This window comes from Rhinolophus sinicus, chromosome 14, assembly GCF_057876585.1.
Source record: "Rhinolophus sinicus isolate RSI-liver-muscle chromosome 14, RSI-T2T, whole genome shotgun sequence".
NCBI classification, from domain to species: domain Eukaryota; kingdom Metazoa; phylum Chordata; class Mammalia; order Chiroptera; family Rhinolophidae; genus Rhinolophus; species Rhinolophus sinicus.
The window spans coordinates 109,517,264-109,544,179 of record NC_142514.1 but is presented as its reverse complement, the minus strand read 5'-3'; the positions used below and the strand labels follow the sequence as shown (position 1 = coordinate 109,544,179).

At 38.6% G+C, this 26,916-nt stretch overlaps 1 long non-coding RNA gene across 1 annotated transcript in view; it reads left to right on the top strand.

Annotated features, from left to right (window-relative positions):
- Positions 1-12,744, top strand: part of LOC141572188 (uncharacterized) — a 148,721-nt gene extending 135,977 nt beyond the window's left edge. The window contains exon 5 of the long non-coding RNA XR_016018706.1: positions 2,817-12,744. This is a non-coding gene — a long non-coding RNA (uncharacterized LOC141572188). The remainder of the gene's footprint in view (positions 1-2,816) is intronic.
- The last annotated feature ends 14,172 nt before the right edge of the window (positions 12,745-26,916 follow it).

Sequence of the window (26,916 nt, the reverse complement as noted above, 5' to 3'; positions counted from 1 at the left end):
CAAGCCTCTTCTATTAAGACTTTTTAGTGTTGACCAATTGGTGAAGGGAAGCCTTTACCCGCTTTCTTCTTTTGCTTCTCTTCAAAATTTCTTGTCGTCTAAATTTATAAACACAACATTATTTTTGTTGTGTTTTTCCTGTCAAGGCACAGTGAAAAAAAATGACAACTTCTAAGGTGTTTGGGCAGTGAGGTCAGTAAATCTGATTCCCCGTTGTAGGGGACTAGGCCAGGGAGGTCCCAGAGACCAAGATTGGTTTTATGTATGTACACTGGTCACCCAGAAGTGGATCCAAGTGCAAGATAATGTGAAATTCTGCCTAAGAGAAGAATGGAAGATTGACAACCAGAAAAGCCATTTCAGGCAGCCAATCTGAAAGCTGAGAGCAGAGGAAGTGTGCGCGGGCCAAGTAAGGGCCTGGGAAGGAGGAGACCTGGAAGCATGCTGGGAATGGGGCTCTTTTTTATCTGGTGCTGGTCATGCAGGAGCGGTAGGTCAGCCCAACCTCAGTAAGCAAAGTCAGGGCAAATAGAAGCCGAGGTAAGTAGTATTCTGTCCTGTCTGTGCCTGAGCCTCACCCAACGGGAAATGCTGCTATTTTTTTAACTCACTAGAGTCCCTGCTATAGCAAAGATTGATTAACGATATTAACTAATTGACTTTTAAGCCTTAAATAATAACTAATGCCTGGTTTGGGGACTAATAGAATTAAATTCACTTTAATATTTTTGAAAAATAATCTATATGATAAAATTAATTTATGGACAGAATTTCTGGTCCCAAGTTCATCAGAACTACGTGAGTCACACCTTTACTTTTGTTGATTGTGTTTGTTGATTGTTATTTTCACAACAGTACCTTTTGAAAGTTCTCATTTACTTGTTACATCGATCCCTTTTGAATTCTTTCATGTCTAAGTAATGGTCAATAAATCTTAGCTGATTTTTAAAAAGAAAAAATCTTAGACTCCTTGGACAAAAATGCTTTGTGTAACACTAAAGAGTTCCTTTATTATTACTACTGTTACCTTTGCCATATGTTCTGATCATAATTTTCTGAGGACCTCTGAAATGTGATCACCTTTGACATATCAGAAAAATGAAAAATCAAGAGACATCTCATCTACCCAGCTTAATTCCCACAAGGTTCCCCTGGAGACACTGAGCATGCCTAGATCCAGATGGGGATGTATAATGTAAACTGCTGGTGAGGCCAGGAATTAATAGATCAAGCAGCAAAGAGAAGGCAGCTGAGCAAAATGATGCATGGCATATAGTAGAGAGAAGGCCGCAGCTGGAGTGCAATGAAGCACTACACCATTACTGCTGAGCAGACGACAGCTAATAATACAGAGCCAGTGTTGGATCAGATTTATTCTACAGCTTGAATTGTACCACAAGCACAAACAAAAGATAAAAACAAAACCCCATGCTAGGGTGGGGGTGGGTGGGTAACATTTTGAGTTACAGAACTACCTTAGCAAAAGAAATTAATGAAAAAGAAACATTCTGGAGTTTAGTTATACCTGGGAGGAATTCATAAAGAGCCACCTACAGCAAAAGGCTCCCAGATATTCCTCTGGGTTTTGTATTACAGGGTCCCAGTGTCTTTCATTGGAGTTAGGCCCCCAAGTCTCAAGAAATCTGTTTAATAGCAGACCCATCACTTGGGAGGAGAGGCCCTTGTAGCACCCATTAAAATATTGACAGAGGTAGTAGCTCCTTTGTGAATAGTGTAGCTATGTAGTATTCTAACATTCTTTAAAAATATATATCAATAAACATCATCGAATGCCTACTATACACCAGGCCATGGGCTAGGCATTGCAGTATAACTATGAGTTATACATGGTCTTCACCTTTGAGGAGTTTGCAGTCTGAAGCAGGAGACAAATAAGAAGAGGATAGTATAGGGAGATTTACCCTGAAGAGGAGATATAGCATCGATAATAAGAAAGCAAACACCGAAGCTGCATTCCAGGGTTTGCATCCTGGCTCTGTCACTTCTTAATTAAGGTGAACTACTTAACCTGTTTGGATCTCAGTTTCCTCATCTGCAAAGTGGGTATAGTAATACTATCTCTTACATTGGTGGAGACAATGAATGAGTTAATATATGTAAAGCACTCAGAATGTGGCCTGGCACATAGTATGTGTTAGTCTGATGGAGAGACAAATAGCTGTTATGAAAATAGATAAGAGCAGAGCATTTGTCATGTGGGAATCAAAGAAGGAAGGCTTCCACCCAGAAAGTGACATCTCAGTTGAGAGCCAAAGGGAGTAGGGGTTAGTGGGTGGGTGGGGAAAGAGGGGGACAACATTTGCAAAGACTGAAGCGGGAGTGATATTGGCACCCATCCCCTCAAATAATTTAGTGTTCTCATGTTGTCTGATTCATTTGGCAAGAAAAACAGGTTCACAAGTTTGTTGCCTTCACCAGATGACATATTATTGTTTCTCCAACACGTCTGTGAAATTGTCCCTCATAGATTTGGTTAGCTCCTCTCTTTGCTGTGTTTCCGTACCCCTTAATGACACTAGTCACAGGATACTATAATTTGTTTGCTTGTTTGTCTCCCCAACAAGGCTGTCAGCTCCAGGAATACTGGGACTGTTTCTTTTACATACATCCTGGTATCCCCAACATCTAGAATAAGATCTGGTATATAACAGGTACTCAGGGAAAATGTACTGAACAAGCAATCTAGTTCTGTGACAGAGAGGGTCTCATTCCGAGGTTCCCCTTTTCTAATCTTGTAGCCTTTCACCAGAACCCAATCTTAATTTTTCCATTTCCAAATGTTCTATCTTTTTCAGATGGAACATTTAACCTCTGCATTATTCCCGGTGCAAAAGTGTGGGCATGATTTTTCTCTCCTAAATTAAGTATTGCCTCTGAGTGTTATGAAGAAAAGCAATTAATAAAACATTTAATATCAACAAGTCTTAAAATGCTGGGAACTTGGCATTCATGAAGAAATTCTTGTTCACTATGCAGCAACAATGCAAAAGTAACCTCACCTTGAACTTCACCTTGAAGCCTTTTGCTAACTTTGACATCAAATTTGGAGTCCTCCCTTCGGTAATACTTAGGTTGTCTCAGTTAATTCCCGTTCATGCATTTTCCAAGGGCTTGTGTAAGAAGCACACAGACAACTCACTCATGGGCATTGTTTTGGGTCCTTCTTTTTCCTCTCTCTTCTTGAGGCTGAAGATTGGAAGTTTCAACATGCACAGCACTGCTAGCCAAGCAACTTTTTTCTCCTCATTCAGAACCACTCAGCACCTTTGCAGAGTTCTCTGAGAGACCATCTGAGGTCCAGGGATATCCCAAATACATAATTGCAAAGTCCGTTTCCACATCACAAATACAAGATCTTGTGAAATGGGACTTATTGCACACACACTGCAACCAGGATGGGAAAGACCTTCTAAGATCTTTGAATGGGAAGGTTGGAGTCAGGGAAGTTTGGCTGTCATTGCTCATGTGGAGGAAGCCTCAGACCTGCGAAGGCCATGGCCCTGAAGGATGTTTTGAACTCCATGGAACATGTAAGAATTATTGATTCATGTATTGAATGTGCCAGGCACATGCTGAGGATACTGCATGTGCAAGACAGATGAGGGCTCTGTCCTCATGATGCTTACATCATCGTGGGGAAAGACAGACAATAAACACATATGGGGATAAACAAGATAATTCCAGATAGCAACAACTGCTCTGAGCCACATAATACAGGGAAATAATATACAGAATGATTAGTGCAGAGAGGCACTTTAGCTGGGTGGTCAGGGAAAGCCTCTCTGTGGAGATGACTTTTCAGTTGACATGGACTTTTGAGCAGGATCCAGCCCTAGGAAGGCCTGGGCAGGAGGAGAACATTCCAGGCAAAAATTAGCGACAGAACTGGGACCAGCTCTATGTTTCCCTGTTCCTGCAAGACTCACTAGTCACACCAAAATCAATCAATCAATCAATCAATCAATCAATCAATCAATCACAACCTGATCATTTCCAGATTGCCCAGGGCCTCTGTGTGACACAATTCAGATGGCAGCATGCACATTGCATCCTGATGCCTCTCCTCTTAATGGGGGTGTCAGAGCAAACCGCCTGAGGAAGGAATGGCCACTTTGTTGGGGAGCAAAAAAGAAGGCTTTTGTGGCTGGAGCAGAGCAAAGGAGAGGGGAGTGGTTTGGTTTATTATTGTTAGGACCTAACAACATAATAAAAATAGCTAACATTACTAAAGCTGATTCCTTTAAATGCATTACCTTATTTTCACAACAGCTCTATAAAGCAAATGCTAGCATGTCCTTTTGTAGAAGAGGAAACTGAAGCCTAACAGAGTTAAGTAATTGGCCCTCACCGTTACCAGGTGGTAGAGTTAAATCCGTGGGTGTCACTTCCGGAACCCAGACTCTTAAGCATTATGTTGTCTCTGCTTTTGAGAGAGACTGAATATGGGACCCAAAGCTCCAACTCTAACATCCAAAGCCTGGATGGACAAGTGAAAATCATGAGAGGTCTGGTTGTTTTCATTTTCCCTATGGCCCTCTCTGGAAGAGGAAGAGTGAGCAAGCTCTGAAGTTTCCAGAGTGTCATTTCCTTGCCAATGGAAAGAAGGTAAGGGTCTCCAGAGACCTACAAGATAAAAGTAGAGGTTAGGGAGCAAAAATGGTAAGACCGTGAATAAGCTATTGAAAGAGTCATAGGAACAGACAGTGAGAGTCCTGACTTGCCCTTTTCATTCTAAGTTTCCTCTACAATTACATAAATTTACTCATTTACTTTTTACAGTTACTCTATGGCATGGGACAATTATTGAACCCATTTTATGGATAAAGTCCCAGAGGCCCAGGGGGATTACATAATTTGCCCAAGGTCTCACAGCCAGTAAGCGCTAGAGCTGGAATTTCAAAGGAAGCAGTCTGGCTCCCGAATGTGAGCTGTTCATCACTACATTAAGCGATCTCTCAATGCCACACCCCCGTCTCTGCTCTGCCACCAAAATATTTGAAATTGTGCCTCTCTCAGAACATCTAGAGTGTATTGCTTTACTACTGAAATCCTCACTTTAAGATATGTGTTATTATAAATTGGCTGTTCTTTCTTCTGTTTTTTGAAAAAACTACACTACAAAAGTAATACACGCTTTATCCAAAAATTCAAATAATGAAGATATGTTAAAAATAAAAAGCAAAATGCCATGGCCTGATTTTTAAAGGGTTGTCATTTTACAGGTGATAGACTCGATTACTTGTGTGTTTGTTTTTTTATCTATATCTTGTTATTTATTCCCACTGAAGTACCTGATGGCCTGTTCCCCTTTAGCTGCTCCATTCCCACCTGTTCTCCACCACTATTTCTCACTGGCTGGACTGCTTTCTCCAGACAAATTGACTCCCTGCTGATGCAGTGGCTAGACACGGTCTCTTTCTCAACTTTATCTTGAAGGTTCCTGAAAACTGAAGACCACATGACTATTCTGTACACTGTCTGTATGTTCCTTTGCTATGTAAGACAAAAAACCCCAAATTGAGTGGCACGTATGATAAGACTTTATCCAAGGAGCATCAAACATATCTAAGCAGAGGGAATTTGTTCAAGTTTTGATGACTTAGCTGGAAAGTTTTGATATTTTAGAACTGGAAGATATCCCTGAGATAATCTAATCCAAACTATTATTTTACAGATTAGAAAACAGACTTAAAGAAATGCAGAGGAAGGAAAACACTTTGACATCAGATGACAGTTTGAATCCTGGCTCTGCATGCAGCTAGCTGGCTGTGCAATCTTGTCAATTTCCCTAACCTCTCTGAGCGTCAGTTTCCTTTTCTATAAAATTTAAAGGATTGTTACACTTCACTCCACTGCCACCGCCATCACTCTTTCTAATCTAAACCACCACAATCCCTTGCCTGGTTTCTGAATCGCCTTCTGAATTTTACTCTTTATGATTTGTTCCCCATTCAGGACCCAAAGTAGACTTTCATAAAACATAAATCAAATCATGTCACACTTAAAGTCCTTGAAAGACTTCGTTGCTGTCAGAATAACATCCTACAAAGCCTCACATCAGCTGACTTTTTCGGCTTCACATCTCTTCCTGTTTCCTTTCCAGCCATACAGACATCCTTTTTCTGACAGGAATATGCAAAGCTTATTCTGGCTTGAGGACTTTTGCATTAGCTGTTTCTGTGTCTGGGGCGCTATCTGCCTGGTTCTTCCCTGGAAAGCTCCATCTCCCTCTTCAGTGCTCAAATAAACCCTACCCGCAGTCATTCTATATGACAATGCCCACATATTGGCCCTATCACATAACCCTCTGTAAAAATTTTCACAGCATTTATCATCATCTGTAATTATCTTGCTTTTAAAAGAAAATGTGTTTAGCTGAAGTTATCTGTATCTCTTCCCAAAATCAAGATTCTTGTGGACAAGACCCTTATTTTACCAGAACAGCATCTGAACACTTCTCAAATGATAGCTATGTTTAATCATAACCATGGTAGGCTCCCGGACATTTGATGTGAAATCATGGAAAGTACTAGTTACTTGTTCTCATGGGATTTCCTTTAGGCTAGCAGTCAATTTTAGTATTTTTCTATCTCCCTGAGTGGGGGTGGAGAGGGGAAATGCTAGACCAGGAATAGAAGATAGAATCAAGTAGGCTGCAAGAGGTCTTGTGGGCATAGCCAGAGCCAAGGTTGGAGTCCATGTTAGTAATGTCTGACTTATCTCATTTAGCATATTACCCTCAGTGTCCATCCATGCTGTCGCAAATCACAGAATTTTCTTCTTTTTTATGGATGAATAGTGTTCCATTATGTGTACATGCATGTATGTGTGTGTGTATATAAATGTGCTTGTATACACACGAGATCAGACAATTAAGTTCACAAACTTGCTGCAACAACATTGCTAACCTTTTTTGATATCAGAAGTATTATTCATTATGAATTTGTACCAACTGGACAAACAGTTAACCAAGTTTACTATTTGGAAGTGCTGAAAAGGCAGCATAAAAAAGTTAGATGACCTGAACTTTTCGCCAACAATTCATGGCTCTTACATCGTGACAATGCACCAGCTCACACGGCACTGTCTGTGAGGGAGTTTTTAGCCAGTAAACAACTAACTGTATTGGAACCCCCTCCCTACTCACCTGATCTGACCCGCAATGACTTTTTTCTTTACCTGAAGATAACAGAAATATTGAAAGGAAGACATTTGGCTACCATTCAGGACACCACGGATAATACGACGAGAGCTCTGATGACCATTCCAGAAAAAGAGTTTCAAAATTGCTTTGAAGGGTGGACTAGGTGCTGGCATCAGTGCATAGCTTCCCAAGGGGAGTACTTTGAAGGTGACTATAGTGATATTCAGCAATGAGGTATGTAGCACTTTTTCTAGGATGAGTTCACAAACTTAATTGTCAGACGTCATATGTGTATATATGTATATATATATATATATATATATATATATATATATATATATATTGCATTTTCTTTATCCATTCATCTGTCAATGCACACTTAGGTTGTTTCCATGTCTTGACTACTATAAATAATGTTGCAATCACTATGGGGATGCAGACATCTCTTCGGGACAGTGATTTTATTTCCTTCAGATATATACCCAGAAGTGCAACGGCTGGATTGTATGGTAGTTCTTTTTTAAATATTTTTGAGGAACCTCCATGCTGTTTTCCAGTGGCTGTACCAATTTACATTCCCATCAACAGTGCACAACGATTCCCTTTTTTCTACATCCTCACCAGCACTTGTTATCTCTTTTTGATAAAAAATTCATCTCACTAATCTGTTTCCTGTGCTGTATTTAATCACTATCAGTAAAAAGGATGTAGGCTATACTATAAAATATTTAGTATAATGTTTGGAAAGTTGTGTCAATAAATGTTAATTACTGTTGAGATATCTGAGTTCAGAATCTTAGCAAGAGCTATGATAAATTAGCATAGGGTACATGGAACAAAAATTGCTTAGATACTGGACTCTTCAAACCATAGAGTGTTGAAAAGGACCTCAGAGATAACTTTCCAGATTAGGGAACTAAGGAGCATTACTAAGTACATTAATCAATGTACTTGACTGTTCAACATACACTTATTACGTGCCTCATATGTGTGCCAGGTTCTATGCTGGGTATTGTATACTAGAAGTTATAAAAAGATTTCGTTGGTGTGGGGAGGAACAGGAAATCAGATTATTTAAATGCAGTTAGTAAAGCAGCCTCACTTTGTGAAACACTGGTTAGACCATGGATTTCAATATTTTCTCTGTTGCAACACTCTAGCGTCATATGATACCTTCCATCAATAACAGAGGCTGACTATGGTAGTGATATTCTTAGGGAGGAGGTAGGCAGCACTTGGAAGGGAGGAACATGTGTGCTTGAAATAACATTGTCTCCAGAGAGACTGGTGTGGCTTCTGCAGGAGAGGGGACTAGTTTCCATGCTTTTTTTTTTGAGAGTCTTTGCAAGTAGGTGAAGCAAAACAGTCATGTAGAGTCACCTACAGTGATTATAAAGAAACACACAAAAGCAAATGGACACACACAGGATTCAATGGCAAGACTGGGGATGGAACACCTGGCAGTGTCTGGGACCAGAGAGGGGAGATGCTTAGGGAAGAATTTATCTATGGCTTCCTTTTTTAGTAGAATCCAGAGGAGAGTAGGCCAGGCACAGAGGGGAAGGGGAGGCATGGGAGCATGTCAGCCAGGCTGAAGGGGAGAGGACGGCCAGGCAAGCGACTTTTGCTGTAATCCTTGCTCTGCCACTGCCTGTTTTGGTCCCCATAGTTCTTGAAGACGTGTCAGTAATGTCTCACTGTGCTATCCTGAGCTCAAATTGTTCTTGACTCTTTCTTTTCTCCTTTGAAATGTAAGTGCTTTGAATCTCATTCCCTCAAGCCCTAGTTGTTGCTAGAGGGCCTCATATGCTAATGGATTACCAAAATATCTAGCAAACATAAAATAATTCAGACTGTTGTCCCTGCCCCTCACATATTCACGTAATGCTCAACCCTTTGCAAGGCCCAAAGATGAGACACTAAGGACAAGGATTCTGTTGGTCGCGTCATGCTAGTAAGAAGATGTTTCTTAGCAGGCAGCCTTATTTTTGTTTCTCTGTTGACAAAAGCAAGCTCTCTATAAGAGTTACAGTGACAGCTAATACCTTTTGAACACTAAATTCTAAGAACTCTAATAGTCAAATAGTTACAACGACTTTTTTGAGATAGGTCTTATTCACATTTTACCTGTGACAAAACAGATGCTCAGAGAAGTTAACTAAACACACACAGCTACTAAGTGGCCAAGCCAGGGTTGCAATACATGTCATTTGGCCCCAGTCACTTGGCTAGCTTTTGTGGTAAACACCAGTGACGTTTCCTTCTAGGCTGGAGCATAAGTGCTCAAGTGCTGTTTGCTCTTGATTGAAATAAATGGTTCCAATTAAGGGCAAGCCTAATTTTAGTAACATCTTCCACTTCTGGATAACTGATAGAGGAAATTGGGGGCTTCATGTGAAGGCCAATCCAATTTTTCACATCTAAAATCCAAAAGGCTTAATGTTGCTAAGACCATATAAGAACATCTTAGATGTGTCTCGGTGTTTCCATCTAACTAAAAGCCATCTTTTGGTTTTCAAAGAAATTGTTTTCTAATAACTTCAAATGGGAGTTATCTTGCCTTTCTAGTAAGAACACTTAAAATGGTCTTAGGTTGCCTTGGAATTATATCACTTCTCAAGTACTTAAATGTGACTCTCAACTATTTAGATGTGACACTCCAATACACTCCCTTCGGTCCTATTTCATTTCTTTTTACATGAATAATGTTGACCTGACATTTTTCATTTCCAAGATGAAAATAAGACAAGTAAAACATCACTCTAGTATATCAGCTTTTCCCCAAGCTTATAGCTCAGCAAAATTCACGTTCTATGAATTTCATTTCCTCGCTAGTTTTTTTTTTTTTTCGTGTTGGGTTTTTTTTTGTAGTGGGGGTAGGCAGGGAGAGGTATTTTTTAAATTGTGAAATACAGGGGACCTCTATGAATTATTTTTGCAACTTTCTGTGAATCTATAATCATTTCAAAATATTTTTTTAATTGTGAAATACACACACAACAGAGTATATTAAAAGAATATGTAAAGTACAGCATAGGGAATTTAGTCAATAATGTTGTACGTATGGTGTCATATGGGTACTGGACTTATCAGGATAATCACTTCGTAAGTTATATAAATGTTTAATCACTGTGTTGTACTTCTGAAACCAACATAATATTGTATGTCAACGGAAAAATAATTTTTTTTGATAATTGAAATAATTTAAAAATAAATTTTAAAAACGAATATGTATGGCTCAAAGTGAATATCCATGTGCCTGCCACCCCAGTTAAAAAAAAATAACATCCCCAGTGCCTTGGAAGCCCATCTCCCATCATGCCATGTGTCCCAGAATTTTCAAGTGCATTGTCCCTTCCCCAGAGGTACCAATTTCCTGACTTTTATATTAATACATTTTTTCTTTATTGACTCACCACAAATATTTGTATTTATAAATAATTTTGCATGTTTATTAGTTTATATCAATGCAATTATTCTGCATTGTGTGAAGTTTTCTAGGATTTTATATTTAACATTATAATCCTGAGATTCATCCATCTTGTTGATGTAATTTATTTATTTTTAGTGCTGTATGGTATTTCAATATATGACTGTACTACAGTTTCTTTATTCAATCAATTGATGGTTAACATTTAGGTTATTCCCAGTTTAGTGAACAATGGGGCTTTGAATATTCTTGTACATATTTTTGAATGCATAGAGGCACTTGTTTCTCTAGTGTATGTAACTAGGAGTAGAATTAGTGGACATAACATAAACACATGTTCAACTTTACCAGGTAATATCAAACAGAAATTCAAAGATTTTGTACCAGTTTACACTCCCACCAGCAGTGTATGAGAGTCCCCAATGCTCTACAGTCTCACCAACACTAGATTTTTGTCAGACTTATTTATTGCCCTATTGATGCATGTAATATAACATCAAGTGTACCAATATTCACATCACAGGGATACCAGAAGGAGAAGAGAGACAGCAAAGAATTGAAAACCTATCTGAAGAAATAGTGATGGGAAATTTCTCTAACCTAGTAAAGGAAATAGACATACCAGCCCAGGAAGCACAGAGTCCCAAACAAGATGAACCCAAACAGGTCCACACCAATACACATCATAATTAAAATGCCAAACGTTAAAGACAAATAAATAACCTTAAAAGCAGCAAGAGAAAAGCATTAGTTACAGACAAGGGAACTCCCATAATGCCATCAGCTGATTGCTCAACAGAAACTTTGCAGGTCGAAGGTATTGGCACGAAATATTGAAGGTGATGAAAAGTAAGGACCTACAACCAATACTACTCTACTCAGCAAGGCTGTCATTTAGAATCAAAGGACAGATAAAGAGCTAGAAAGACAAGAGCTAGACAGACAAGAAAAAGCTAAAGCAGTTCATCACCACCAAACCAGTAGTACAAGGAATGTTCAAGGGACTTCTTGAAGAAGAAGAAGACGAAAATGAAGACGAAGGAGGAGGCAGAGGAGGAGGAGGACAAAGAGGAGAAAAAGATAAAAAACGTGAATAATAAAATGAAAACAAGTACATTTTTATCAACAATTACTTTAAATGTAAATGGATTCAGTGCTCCAATTAAAAGATAGGGTGGCTGACTATATAAGAAAACAAGACCCTTACATATACTGCCTACAAGAGACTCACTTCAGATTGAAAGACACACACAGACTGAAAGTAAAGGGGTGGAAAAGATATTTCATCAAAATTGCAACAACAACAAAAAAGTTGGGGTAGCAAAATAGACTTTAAAACAGAGGCTATAGCAAGGAGATAAAGAAGGACCTAGTAATCCCACTTTTGGATTTTTATCCAAAGAAATCCAAAACACTACTGCAAAGGGACATTTGTATTCATATGTTCTTTGCAGTATTATTTACAATAGGCAAGATGTGGAGGCAACCTAGGTGTGCATCAATGGACGAATGGATAAAGAGGTGGTACATATATACAATGGAATATTACTCAGCCATAAATAAATAAATAAATTTAAATTGAATGAAATGAAATCTTGCCATCCTCAACAACCTGGACAGACCAAGAGCATATTATACTGAGTGAAGTAAGTCAGATGGAGAAGGACAAATGCCATATGATTTCATTTATATGTGGAATCTAAAGAACAAAATAAATGAATAAACAAAACAGAAACAAACTCATAGATACAGAGAATATTTAAGTGGTTGCCAGATGGGAATTGGATCTGGGGGATGGGTGAAAAGGGAAGAGATTAAGAAGTCTAAATTGGTACTTACAAAAATAGTCATGGGGACGTAAAATATAGCATAAGGGATATAGTCAATAATGTTGTAATAACTATGTTTGTTGCCAGATGAGTACTAGATTTATTGGGGTGATCACTTTGCAAATTACATAACTGTCCAATCAGTATGTTGTACACCTAAAAATAATATAATATTGTATGTCAACTGTAGTTAAAAAATAAAAAAATATTTTTAAGAAAGTTGGTATTGATGTCATAACACTACAGTATAACTTACTGGTCAAACCATCTGGGCTTTTTTTGGGGGGGGATTTTTGTTAATTCATTAAAAATATCCTGTTTCAAATGCATTTTAAATAAATTCTTGATCTTGTTCCCACTTTTTTCCTCTATTCTTTTTAGGCCATTTTGGGGGGTATTATTTTATGTTATAATTATAATTTGAAACTTGGCAACATAGTGTGTAAGAAAAACTACACTTGGAAAACCTATTTCATTCAAAGGAGAACATGAGAAAAATGAAGCTATGGCTAAAGTCAGGCCTGTATCAAGTCAAGTGGATTTTTAAAAGTCATATAATTACAATATATTTATTAAGAATGGCTTTATTTAAGGAGAACTCGCTATGTGTCTGGAGTAGTTCTAAGTACATCGCAGGCATTGCCTCATTTGTCTATGCAGTATACTAGTTTATGCCCAATTTATAGATGAGGAGACTAAAGGTAAATGACTTGTCTAAGGCTACACAACTAATTAGTGCCAATGCCAGGAATCAACCTATACCTGCCTAGCCCCCAAAATCTCAAACTTAACCTCTGCATTATACTGCTTTTAACACACATCAGCTCACATAGTACGAACAATGGAGGGTCCCACTCTGTGCATGACTCATTTTCAACTACAAACCTTATGAAGATTTGGATAGAATTTCCTACTTTATAGGTAGTAGCTTTTCATTTCTTTAAGCCTTAACTTTGGAGTCAGTTTTGACCAGAACTTAAAAATGCAGCAGCTAGAAGCAGGCAGGACTGGTTAGTTTGAGAGACAGACAGCTCATGAGTGATACCAATCTATCTGGCAGACTCCAATTAGCTTTAGCAATTAGACAATAATCTGAATCTTTCAGCTTTGGGTCTGAAATTAAATCCCTGTTACTGAGGGGTAGCTTCTTTCATTCTTCACTTAATTTTACTCTCAAAACATTTTTTTTCTCTTATTTATTATCGACATTCTACTATAGATGTTTGGGTGTGATAGGGTGTGTGGGTAAGGGAGAACGTATGGGGGATGGTAGATGTCCAGGTTTCAGTCAGTTTAAAAATCAGTGTAGTCACTAAGACATTTCTGGTATGAGGAAGAGTGCCTTTGAAAATAAATTAATAGTTGGTATAGGTATAACCTATATTCCCTTTTTCCTTAGCACATTCATAATAGTGGAATTGGTGTTCTCTACCTCCCCCATATTTGCTATGGAGGCTTTATCTACTGAGCCTGGACATCAAGGAGGGAACTAATGATTCTGAATGCTGTCCCCTCGTGCCAAGAAGTTAGAATGCCTTGATCCTACTAGGAGATGATTGATTATGTCCACCCTCAAAGCGTCCTCTGAAGACAACCTTCCCATCCCTACCGGGATAAACTCTTCTAACCTGTGGTGAGGGTTACATATAGAGAGTCAATCATTTTATCTCCCCCTGATACTCCTCAGCTGCTTTCCATGAGAAGTGGTTGTTGTATTGTTGTAGAGACTGTGAGGTAGGGCAGTGGTGGAGCTAAATTGGGAAAGGCTGTAAAAAATGAATAGGAACATAATTCTTATGGAGATATTGCATTATGTGTTCTCTGAATGTTGATGGTAATCATAAGATCAGTAAAATTCCTGAAGATTCTTTTTGCCAGATTGGTGTCTGTATTCCCTATACTATTTCATAATCCCAAGTCATAGCCATGACAGCTTGTATGTGTGTGCATGCGTATGGAGAGGGAAGAGAGAAAGAAGGAGAACACAATGTCCTATGATATTAAATGAATGAATTGGAAGATAATTTCAACAAATCAAGGTGTCTTAATTTACCTTTGTAGTACATAGTTTTTTCTGATACAAATGCTAGTGAGAGATGATCTAAGAACAAAGGCCAAGACTAACAGTGCCTCTGAAATGTGTCTTTCCAAATCCTGCTCCTCAGAAGAGTCAATGGTATTTGGTGAACTTGCATTGGTAAAAGAATAGGTGTCGCCTATGGATGGCAGCATGGATCTAGGTAGTTCTGGGCTCTCTTAGCATTAGAGGTAGTGCCCCTCTGAGCTCCCTTAGCCCTCAGATTACCCTTTTGAAACCCTTTTACCAGTTCAAAGTAGTTTAGTTATACAGCCCTTTGATGATGAGTGAAATTTTGTGCAAGGTAAAATTAAAAAGCTAAATTGGGTCTGAACCTTAGAAAGTCTTCAATGTCATTGCACGTTCTGGAGAAAAGAGGAAAATCATCATACTGCACCTTTAGAAGCTTAATCTGGCATAAACCCAAGAGAAAATTGGAAATAGAGAGCCCAGTTAGGATACTATTATAATAACCTAGAAAATGATACAAAAGTCTTAAGCTGGAGCAATGGGAAGAAAAGAATAAACATGGGAAAATTAAGAAATAGAATAGGCAGACCTTGGAGATACAGAACAAGTGTGGCAGACTCAGCATTTACTTTTTTCTTTCTTTCTTTCTTTCTTTCTTTCTTTCTTTCTTTCTTTCTTTCTTTCTTTCTTTCTTTCTTCTCTCTCTCTCTCTCTCTCTCTCTCTCTCTCTCTCTCTCTCTCTCTCTCTCTCTTTCCCTCCGTCCCTCCCTCCCTTCCTCCCTTCCTTTCTTCCTTTCTTTCCAATGAATCCCCAATTTTGTTCAGAAATGCACCTCTCCTCCACATAGTTCTGGGCTTCTGAGGGAAGGAAGCTGACTCCATTCAAAGCACCAGTGGCTGGATCATGGTCAGTTTATAATCCAGTTATGTTCATCCCACTCCCTTTGCCAGGGAGTGGCTTAGAGGTGGACATGTGTCCATTTCTAACCAGAGCGATATGGGGTTAAACTGTGCTGGGGCTTTGGAAAATGTTTTATTTACTCTTAAGAAGGTAGCACTGTTAGACTTGTCCCCTTTCTTTCTCTGGATGTTGTATCTGGATGTGGTGTCTGAAACTGTGGGGAGCCATCTTGTTACCAGGCAAAGCATAGAGGATGGCAAAGCAAGGGAATTTAGAGAAGTGAAATGTAGCTAAACTGGGAGAGGGTGTGGAAAACCAATAGCAACATAATTTTTATATACTTGGGTTAGAGATACTGCATTATGTGTTCTCTGAATGTTGACGGTAATCATGAGATCAGATATACTGATTTCTGAACTTCTCATCATGTGAGATAATATATTTCCTTATTGTTTAAGCTGATTAGTGTCAAGAATGTCTATGGCTGGCAGTTGAAGGCATCTTGATGTAGGAAGAGAGATGAGAAGCTTAAGATGGCTCTACGGTTTCAACCTAGGACACTAGGAGAATGGTGATTCTTTCATCTTGTGATAGAAAATGCTAGGACTTTAGAATCTGACGGATCTGGGTGCAAATTCCAGTTCTACCGCTAACGATGACTTTAGAGAAGCTACTTAACTTCTGTTAGCATGTTTTCTCTTTTCCAGAAGTATAATAATATACATATCCTTATAAGGATATTGTGAAGATGTATGATGTGCTTGTCACTGTTGGCACTCTAAATTTTGGTTTCCTACTTCCCCAAATTTGTATCTGTCACGTGGTTCCAGAAGAATAGTTTCTTTGCAAACCTCAACTACTAGCCTGTTGTCGTGGACCCCAACCCTTAGCACGGTGCCTACATAAAATAAGCGATCAATAATGATAGAACTGACTCTGGGTGATGAACACACAATGGGATTTATAGGTGATGTAATACAGAATTGTACACCTGAAATCTATGTAATTTTACTAACAATTGTCACCCCAATAAATTTAATAAAATTAAAAAAAAAATGATTGAACTGAAATGAACCAAAAGTTAGGGAGCACAGAGGAGGAAGGTCGTGGTTTTATGGGGGGAGGGAATAGGTGGGATAAGCCAGGAGTAGGGCTGAGCCCAGCTTTGCAAGTGCTTAGTTTAGCAGCATGGCGGCATATAAAATGGGATAATCAGCAGGCAGGTTTAAAAGGAAAAAATTGAGTCAACCATCTGTTTGTTCTATGCTACCACAGCACCATATTTGAGTGGTTTTAATTTTAACTTTAAGTGGCATCGGGAGGCATGAAGGAAGGAGCCATGAGTACTAAATCTCCCATTTTTTAGTTGGTACAATAAAGGGCTAAAAGACTCGGGATTCTAGCTATGTCTGATAACCTCTAAATCTGTCAACTGAATGAGAAACAAACTCCTTTAATTGTTCAGCATCTTGCAAGCAAAGCAATGTGATGTCCTCAGTCAATTGGAGGGGTGGCTTTGGCATCACATGGAAACTTTAGTCATCCTTGTAACTGCAGAAGCCCAGTTACCAGTGTTTATATAACACATGGCAGACAGAGATCTGGGTACCAGAAGAGAGGCTAACTGTGTGGCATAAGCAGAGACCTGTGGGAGGCCTCAAATTTGTGTTTGTGGTTAAAACCCTCCTGTTCAGGCTTTTCATGGGCTGTCTCAATACCCAGGGGAACCACAGTAGATATGTGATATATCTAGTGCAACTACAATAAATTTAAATTGACCTCATTTGCTCATCACTTGGGTGTAGAATTTCTGGATGTAGAAGGACAGATTGAATACTAAAACAAATTAACTGACAATTTTGAATGCTGTAATCATATTTCCTGGTTATAAGGGTTTGGGTGTTTTTTCTGCCAACTGAATAATTCTCATTTGAAAAACACAGATGCATGTTGGCAGGGCCTGTGCATACTGTTAGAAACTCAAATATAGTTATTTAAATTACCAGATGAAAGCATGAGTCCTCACCCAGCTTAGCTGTTGCAAATGCTTACAAGATCAGAGTACTTGGCCCAAGTCTTGGATCACAGTTTTTTTGAATACAGGTGAGAGGAGAGTTACAGGAGAGTAGATCTGGGAAGCTGGAACTGAAGTGTTGCCACTTCTTCACATCTCCTCTCCCTTTCTAATCTCTGTGGTAATAAGAAGAGCGATGTTGGATAACTTGCTTCTACCATGGGATGGGGCCTGGGTGTCTTCACAAAACCATGGCAAGTACCCAAAGGCATCTTGTCTTTGCAGAGATCAAGAAATTTCCCATGTCCAATATGAAATGTAGCTACTATTTATCAAGTGTTTTCTAAGTCCCATGAGCTGTGTTTACATGGATTATTTTATCTAATCCTGAAAAATACCCACCAGGTTACAGATGAGGAAACAAAAGTGAAGAGACATTAAGTACCTGGCCCAGCGTGACATGGCTGCTTAAGTGGCAGAACTGAGACTTGAACCTGAACTCAGGTTTCTTAGATTCCAAAGCCAACATTATTAACCCTAGACTAAATTGTCCTAAGTCTACTGCCCAGTGAGCGTGGAGTATTATAAAACAGCGAATGGCCAATAACTCCAGGGCTTTGGGGAATTTTGCAGTACTGGAAGACAGATATTTGGAATAGGGCCATGTGCCTTCCTCAGTGAGAGAGCTGTAGTCACAGGGTTAGTTTAATAAAACGATTGCCTTTCATCCTTCACACAGGGATAATGAAATAATATGGACTATGAAAACTCATCACCGGCTTAGCAAAAATCCCCACAGAGTTAGCCAGAGGAAACTTTAGATGATTTGGAATTCAAGAAGGCTCACAAAACAATGTGGACCATGTATCTAGCACTGACTAGCTCTCCGTGCAGCCCCACTCATGCTCAGGCCCCAGTGCTCTGTCTTCCCAACACTTTCCTTTTGTACAGTCAGGCACACTGTTGGATTCTGTTCCTGCCTAGACCACAATAGAGAATATTTGGTTCTCCCTTTCTGGCAACTAACAGTTTATTTGTGCTCATTCTCAAAAAATAAGAAGCGATCTGGCAGAGACCCTGTCATCGTCCTAGATGGGATCCTTTGGCTTATATGCTTCAGAAAAGGAGATTCTATCATTTTCTTTGGTCATCTGTGCTATAGTCAACAGAAGTGCTTCCTGTGTTTCAACCTAAGTTTGTTTACCTACAGTTTAACCTCTTTCCTTCTTGTCCTTTTTGAATTATGACATGGAAGCTGGCTACATGGAAGAAAGGGTAGCTAAAAGAGATGGAATTTCTGTGTGGATAAACTGAGTCCTGACTCAAGCTCAGTTTTATAGAATTTGATAGCTGCTCTGCTTATTAAAGAGAATATATTCCTTATATGTCTATTTTTATATCCTCAGAGCATTAGGAAACCTTCGTTGGAAGAGAGGTGATCCCTCTCAAGAGACGGAGCAACTTGGAAAATAATAGGGGCTTTCAAGCATTTCAGGAGCCTAGAAATTGCTCTCTTTTAGAAACAATCTTTTTGCTTTTGAAACAGTTAATTGAATAGCGTTTACATTCATAACACGACAAGAAATCATCCAACCCCATGTGCAGTTGTGACAGCTGGAAAGTATTTTTCAGTCATCTTCATGCATCGGACCCTATGGAACCTTTGTTCCCCCCTCCCTTTCTCCCTGTAAGCCTATAAAATACATTTTCTTCTGCTGACACTGCAGCATGAACTTTCCATAGCAACTTATTCCCACACCACCTGTTAATAATGCCAAGAGTAATGTATTTAACTCCCTGCATACTGTGCCAAAATGTTTACACAATCAGCTTATTTCAGACTTTAAAGACCAGACATAAATCCTAAACACTGCGTCCCTTCCACACTCAGGGAGATGGTTGCAACATTTTTGTGGGTAGAATTGGGCAGATTTTTCCCAACTATTTTTTAATAAAAAGTAGGGTACGCCTTTGGGGCTACTTTGCTAACTGTTTTGGGTCTTCAGAAATGAACTGTTTTTCACAACGTTGTCAAATTTAAGAGTGCATCTTTTCAATTAAATATCAGTTTTATTGGCAGTGCCCTAAAACAAGAATTAAAACTTCTAAATTAAAAATTTGTTAATATAAATAGCTGAAGGTCCCTTTTTGTAATTCATCATCTGAATTAATAGTGATATGAATTAACATTTCTTTTGCATTTAATTGTTTATACATTTAGTTTATATTTGTTATTCTTATTATGAAAATTCTGTACTAGACAGATAAAAACCTATGTTGCACTGCTGACAAACCTGAGACTTGTACTAGGAAGTGATCTGCTTAAGGGCTCACAGCTAGTACATAATGGAGCTGGGATGTACACTTTGATGTGTTTGCCTCTAAAAGCCAGGACTCTTTCCACTGCACTAAAACTTTCTAAAATGGTTTTCTAGGAACATCAGAGGAGGAGATATTAATAGGCATGTCTCGAAAACACTGCTCTGTGGCTGTTATCTTTGGAAACTTGATACTGTATTTTTCTTCTGGAAATTCACAACGCACAAGCATACTAAAAGCTCTAAGAAGTCCTGCAATAAAAACAAACAAACAAGCAAACAGCAAAAACAACAAAACCCACTTAGTTTTGTGCAATTCTGTAGTTTGCAGACTTACTTGAGCATGGTGCACTTTTTTCCTTAGCACACCTATTGACACTCAGAGGAACATGGTCTTGGACACACAGTGTGAGGGACACTGCATCTGCCAGGCTACCTCCCAACTAGAGTTGAATGTCTCAAGGCTCAGCTCCCCTTTCCTCCACCCTGGGTTTCCAACTGACCCTTAAGTGTCTTCTAAAACGGACGTTTATAAAGCTATTCTCTCTCCCCTTAGCCATTCCTTATTCATTCACTCAGGGCTTCTCCTTCCTGGTAAGACTTTATTTAACTTCCTAAAAGGGATTGTTTCTCTGCCCTTCTGCATATTTTGAAACAAATAACAAAATAAGGCATGAGTTAATCAAAGCTCAACTGGTTTATTCAAATCCCCAGAGTGTCAAACATCATATTTTCATCTGAAAACTTCTGTTAGTCCAGCAGAACTCTCTGCTTGAACAAACATTTTCGTGAAACTCCACATAATGACAAAGTCAAATGAATTTGTCAGTTCCTTCAGAAAGCATTTGCTATCATGTGCACATGGCCTAAATCTAGAATGATGTCACTCCTAGGTAAATGGTCCAATGACTACTAAAGAATTAGTAATTCCCAAGATTCTGAATAAAAACTATTTCATGAAAGACTATTGTCTACTAAATACCCAGCACTTAAAACTGAAAAAATACATTGCTTACAATCAATATAAATATTTGAAACCCTTTAAGTTCTAATTGGAATGTTCAGTTTTCTTCCAAATGCCTAGCATTGTGTAGATATAGCCAGGAATTTTGAATCATTGGCTAATTTATTCCATTCTGTTCTATAACTCCTCCTATTGTGTGAATCTAGTGCTGTATGTTATACAGACAATCTTATTGTTAGTTGGCTCCATGCCAGAGACCTTTAGCTATAAATATTAATTATCTTTTTATTGGCAAACAAGTAAAATGAACACCAGGGAAAAGAAAGAAGAAATAGCCATGTTTCTCCTGAAAGAATTTTGATGCTAAAATTTACTGAAGGATGCAAATAGCTGTTGTAGTCTACTTGGTCTTTTCACTGTTATTCACCTAAAGCTATAATGTTTCCTTTCCAAGAGATCCTGTAACAAGATTCAAAACTGAAAACTGTAGAACCGCAGTTTAGAGTATTGCAGCATAGAAAAATCAACAGAAATTGTAAGCCCCATGTGACAAGAGCAATTTTAAAATGTCCAGGGGAGACATGACCTGGCAAAGTAAGATAACAGATCCAGAATCACAAATAAAAATGTCAAAATCTTACAGGTAAGAATAAAACAAGGACTTAAATAAAAAGTTGCCCTCTGGGCAGGCCCGGTGGCTCAGGTGGTTAGAGCTCCATGCGCCTAACTCCGAAGGCTGCCGGTTTGATTCCCACGTGGGCCAGTGGGCTCTCAACCACAAGGTTGCCGGTTCAACTCCTCGAGTCCTGCAAGGGATGGTGGGCTCTGCCCCCTGCAACTAAGATTGAACACGGCACACTGAGCTGAGCTGCAGCTGAGCTCCCAATGGCTCAGTTGGTTGGAGCGCATCTTCTCAACCACAAGGTTGCCAGTTTGATTCCCGCAAGGGATGGTGGGCTGTGCCCCCTGAAACTAGAAAACAGCAACTGGACCTGGAGCTGAGCTGCGCCCTCCACAACTAAGACTAAAAAAAGGACAACAACTTGAAGCTGAATGGCACCCTCCACAACTAAGATTGAAAGGACAACAACTTGACTTGGAAAAAAGGCCTGGAAGTACACACCGTTCCCCAATAAAAGTCCTGTTCCCCTTCCCCAATAAAAATCTAAACAGAAAAACAAGAAAACAAAACTATCCTTTAAAAAAAAAAAAATGTTGTCCTCTGGATTGGATTTCTTCCAAGTCAACAACTACCAACTCACTAAAAAACAAACAAAACATAAATGAGAGTCCAAGATTTCCTGATTGTTTGTGACAGGCGTCCGTCCCCAGGTGGTATGGGTACACTGCCCTTGCCGATAGCACTGACTTGACCCCTCCGCAGGGCATGGACGCCACCTCTGAAGAGCAGAAGAAGGATCTGGCTGCATCTGGTTGTGTTCCTGGTCAGCTTACACTTTCAGCTTCAGAGTGAGGGGGTATGATTTAAATGTGAACATTTCTTAAACTTCAGTTAATCTAGAGTGTTTGTATAAGGCCAAATGCTACAGAGCAATGATGGCTTTCTTATACCAGAACAAAATTAAATGTTGTCTATCAGCGGGACTACAGAAAAAAGTGATCCAAGCCACATAATATGCTATTAGCATAACGACATGCTGTGTAATCGCCATGATCATCTCACCATCAGGGTTGTGATGACTCCAGAGTACTGATGAGGTCGTACCGTGCTGGCGATACTCTTTGAGCTGATCAGAGTGATCATGCTTGGGATTCAGGGCAGTGCTGAGTTTGCTTTCATTGGATAGACCTGAATTTGGCCTCTCTTTGGAGAGAGCGGCATCTGTGAATACAATTTTTCTTTTACATGGGAATTTATCTTACTTTTTGATGTACAGCTTTCAGAAGTCTGCTGTCATAGAATCCCAGAGCCAGCAAGGTCCCTGGGGGTCACCGAGGCTGCATGTACATGCTGCACACAAACAGGGTCAGGACGGTCACATCTGGCCATCGCAGCTCATTTATACAGCTGGGATCCAGAAACATCAGTTTCACTGCGCATGCTGTGCCAAGCACCCCACAGAGTCCTGGCCTCAAGGAAGGGCTCCGTCCATGCACTGGCTCCTACCCACCCAGGCTGCTCGTGGGTGGACCAGGTGACACTGTGTGTTATGATTTGGGAGGAACCAGCACTTGTGCCCTCAGAATCTCCCCATCTGCTGGCATTTTGCCTGAATTTCCAACCATTAGAGTCACTCCTTCGGTTTAAAGCAGTGCTTCCCCACCCTTTTTTCCTTTAGTACAAAGAACTCTTTTCAACATCAAAACGTTTTATAGATCTCCCATATAATAGTTACATTTTTAGATTCTGATGACTGAAAAAAGATGCAAAAAACAAACAAACAAAACTCTACTAAAATCTCAGTGATGCTTGTACATGGATTCATATTTAATAAATTCCAGCAATACCTTAATATATTTGAAAAATAGTGACCCATATATTCATTAGTTACATTATTTATTAAATTTAGAGATAATGCTTTGTAAACATATGGATTCACGGATCTCTCAGTCTGCATTCTTACTCTTTATTCTCCCACTCCACGTACCCCATGCTGTATCACCAATATTTATGGTGCATTGAATGGGACCACTGAGTTAACTAGCATTTTATAAACTTTTGTTCTCTGAAACATGCTTCATAGGCTTCAAAATAAGTGTGCAAAGGAAAAAAAAAAAAAAAAAACATTGGGAAAAAGCTGGGTTATGCAAAGTCAAATAGTTCTCTTTATTGCAGGACTTATCAGAGCCTTAACTGTTGGCATGCATTTCAAATCACTAAGCAGGAAGTACAGATTTCAGAATTCACTAAACTTCTTGGACCATGGATCTTTTTTCCAGGCATACCTATTGACATATCTGGAAACAGTGTTCTGAAGAATATCACATTGGGTTAAAACATTATTTCCAGAAGATCTCTGTTGAGTATAAGCACATAACCCGGGAGAGGGAAACTCTTGAAGGAGTATCTTTTCAGACAAATCTCCTCTAAGGAGCCTGAAACTTGTGAACAGCATAGCTTGCTGTCTCAAGTGACATTTATGGTTATACTTAGTATCTCATTAAATTCCCCACCTCCTATAAAAATCTCAGAGGCTAAGAGAGCAAATGGCTCAGAGTCCACCAGACATTCAGGTAGCACAATGGATGGAAACATTCTGGTACCATGGGGGTAAATGTTATATGAGAAAATAGTGTGTAGAATTTCTGTCTTTCGGTTGGATACAGGTTTTGCTTGTTTGCTTTGTATGGCATTCAGGGTACACTTCAGTGACAGAGTGGAGAATTCGTGCTTCATTATAGCATGTGTGTCATGGATAGATGTGGGCTGGCTAGAGATTGCCTTTGGATGACTTCAAGTGTCCCCAAGCCAGAACTCCTCTCTAATTATCCACCTTCTCTCATACCCTGACATAAGCTGAGCTCCAAATTATACCTATTAGAGCTTCACAGTCTTTATACTTAAGATTTCGATTCCAATCGAAATTCTGATCTCCCTCAAAAGGATAAAAATTTTAATTCACTAGTGTCTAAAACCTCAGTGTGATACTAATCCTGTGAGACTAAACAGGATTGATGAGGTTGAAGGAATGTGCAGAAAGCTGAAGAGCATTCAGGTACTGGGGACAGGCTCACTGGAGTCACCTAAGAGGGTGTCTCATGATAGAGACCCTAGGGACTCCCGAGGGAGCTCATTTTGCCACAGTTAAGTGGCAAGCTTAAACAGCAAATCACTTGAGGTAAAACAAAGGGCAGACCATCTGTGTTTGCAGACGCAGTTAAAATAATGTGAGGGAGAAAATAGGAGCAATTACTTAGAAATTTTAAAGCCTCAAGCAACTCTTCTTCAATCAAGTGAATATATCAGGTTGGAGTGATTTTTGGACTTGAGGTTACCAGCAGAATTGTTTCAATTTGTCATTCTTTGCTCATGTGTAGACACGGCTAATGAGCACATCTTTGCCACTCACTTACCTCAGTGGAGACATAATTTTGTTTTATAGTCCTTTCCCACGACATCATGTTGATCAGTTAATAATTTATCAAGAACCTCAAGCCAAATATTAAAACAAATGTGCACCATAACACATCACTATATCTTTCTTCTGAACCAGTCAAAGGGATAGGCAGAAAGTCAAATTATCAAACATCTGTGCTTCTTCATGGTCTTCTTATAATGTGATTTTAACTTTTTATGCAATTAGAATAAAAATCACTGCAATTAAAATGTTTGAACCAATGTGGTGCTCCTGTTAAGGTGTTAAAACATTTATTCTTTTTTTTTTTTTTTTTTTTTTTTAATTAAATTTATTGGGGTGACAATTGTTAGTAAAATTACATAGATTTCAGGTGTACAATTCTGTATTACATCGTCTATAAATCCCATTGTATGTTCATCACCCAGAGTCAGTTCTTCCATCACCATAAAAAAAAAAAAAAAAAAAAAAAAAACATTTATTCTGTCAAATAGGGAAAAAAAAAATGGTTCCCTCTGAGATTTTCTCCATTAAACTAGTTTCCTAATTACTACATGCTATTTAACTAGCATGGACTGCACTTCTTATCTCAAATGATACGTTCAATTAGGCTGTAAAAAATTTTAGGTCTCTAGTGACAAAGAAATCTCACAACAAATCCAATCTATATCAGATGACACATATCTATTAAAAAAGTCTTGGTAGCTATCACCTTTTCATTTTTTTTCTTATTATGATTCCAAACTCAATTTTATTTTGTTCTCTGAATATGAACTATTATCAATATTAATAACAATTCAACTAGGTACCAGGCAGACTGTATGCATTACTTTACTTAGTTATTTTAACAATAGCCCAATGACATAAATATTATTCAGCTTACAGATGAGAAAATGAGATTGAAACGTAATTAGAAAGCTCTTCCATTTACTTAGTTACTGTCCGATGTGAGATCTAAACCCACTTCTTCATCACCAAAGTTCATGCTCACAACCACAGGGTCTAGCCTAATCTTTGTTGGTTTTTTAAATGAAATTCGTACGATATGATTGTCCTTTCTTTACTTAATTAAACAGCTAATGTATATTTAAAGTGCTATTGTTTGTTCTTTGTATTATAATTTAAAAAAAAATACACACAAAACTAAAGAAAATAGTGTAATTGATCCTTATATATACCCAATGGAGTATAATCCATATCTATCGATCTATCGATCTATCGATCTATCGATCTATCGATCTATCTATCTATCTATCTATCTATCTATCTATCTATGTATCTATCCCTCTTTCCTCTTGTTTAATTTGTCTCTCTACTTCTTTCTCAGGAGTATTTAAAGGCAAATTCCAATCTTCATGATCATTTCATCCATGAATATTTGGTAGATCTCTCTGGAGATATTTTCCACCATGCTATTACCATAACAAACAAAGTTATTATCCAACACAGTCTGAATGAGTCAGGGTCCTGGTAGGAAACAGCATATTCAAAAGAGGTAGTTAAAGAGATTTTAATAAAGGGAGTATTTACAAAGGTGTGTCCAGGGTTAAAGAAAATCAGCAAGGGATGGTGCAGTACCTGAAGGCTAGCAATAATGAAAAGCTGATTTCACCTTTAGGCCCGAAGAAGCAAAGGGAAGCAGCATACGGGAGTTTGGAGAGAATAGCCTGATAGACGGAGGGAAAAGAGGGGATAAATACCATTATCGCTCTCCTTTCACTCTCAGAGCTCCTCTTGGTACCTCCCATTGGCCAGATCCAAACAGAATTCAGAGGACATGGGATCACAGGTAATTAATACAGGACTGACAATTATTTTTTTCTGTAAAGAGCCAGATAGTTAATATATTTGGCTATGTCGACCCCATACAGTGTCCTTCCCATTACTTCTTTGTTTTATTTATTTATTTATTTATTTATTTATTTATTTATTTATTTACTTGTTTGTTTATTTATTTTCTATAACCATTTTACCCCAGCTTTATTGAGGTATAATCGACAAATAAAATTGTAAGACATTTAAGGTGAACAGTGTAATGATTTGATATACATAGTCGTTGTGAAAGGATTTCCCCCATTAAGTTAATTAACACATCCATCACCTCACATATCATATTTACCTGTATTTGCTTGCTTGTTTTGTTTTGGTAAGAACATTTAATTTCTGCTCTCTTAGCAAATTTCATTTATACAATACAGTGTTATCAACCAG